Source organism: Cyprinodon variegatus, unplaced genomic scaffold (assembly GCF_000732505.1).
Source record: "Cyprinodon variegatus isolate N-32 unplaced genomic scaffold, C_variegatus-1.0 Scaffold364, whole genome shotgun sequence".
Classification (NCBI taxonomy): domain Eukaryota; kingdom Metazoa; phylum Chordata; class Actinopteri; order Cyprinodontiformes; family Cyprinodontidae; genus Cyprinodon; species Cyprinodon variegatus.
In genome coordinates, this window is record NW_015150817.1 from 233542 (window position 1) to 234531 (window position 990).

The following is a 990-nucleotide window of genomic DNA, read 5'->3' on the forward strand; positions in this document are numbered from 1 at the left end:
TTCTTCTGCCACAAAAGGCAAGACAAAGAGACAAAGACAAATGCTGATGAAGGTTCTCAGTCATCCAGGTCATAGTCATTCCGTAAAAATTCAAAAAATATCCACTGGACTTGGTTTTCAAGATTTGAAGACGTTTCGCCACCTCTCCAGGAAGCTTTCTCAATTCAAATGTCTGGATCCGCAGTGAGTTTGAGTCTTATATGGACAAGGCCTTGTATTGCTTGGAAACATGCAATGGCTAACGATGGAACTAAACGACCCATTCATCGGTTACCATTGCATGTTTCCAAGCAATACAAGGCCTTGTCCATATAAGACTCAAACTCACTGCGGATCCAGACATTTGAATTGAGAAAGCTTCCTGGAGAGGTGGCGAAACGTTTTCAAACTTTGAAAACCAAGTCCAGTGGATATTTTTTGAATTTTTACGGGAGTTCATTCCTACCAACTATTATCACAACCACACCCCCATACAGGGGACCAGAACATCTTGCTTGTTAAGCCAGGTCAACAATTCTCCTTAATTACCCCTCTTCCAGAGGCAGAGATCAGTATCGGGTATTACAGGCTCACAAAGAGCCCAAACAATCCCCAGTCCCAAGCGGCAGACCCCCTCTTCCAGCTCAATTTTGCATCTTTTCTAAGCCAAAATAAGGCTTTGTTTTTGTCCACTCTATAAAGCCTCAAATTCTGAAATTTTGAATTGAGAAATCTTCCTAAATGGGAAGCAAAACCTCTTCAAACTTGGAAACGAAGTCCAGTGTATGTTTTTTTTATTTATTTTTTTTATTTTTACTTCTTTGGAATATATAGGTGGATGCATTTTATATACCCCAGGCACATTTTTCCTTCTTTTGGCACCTTCTTTTGACTATTAAGCCGATGTGACAAGTGAATTTCTACACTAAGAGATCAATAAAATCTATCTTTTTTTTATCTTATCTCTCTTGTCTCTTGGTGACGCAGCATCTAAGGTAACCATGCAGTCTG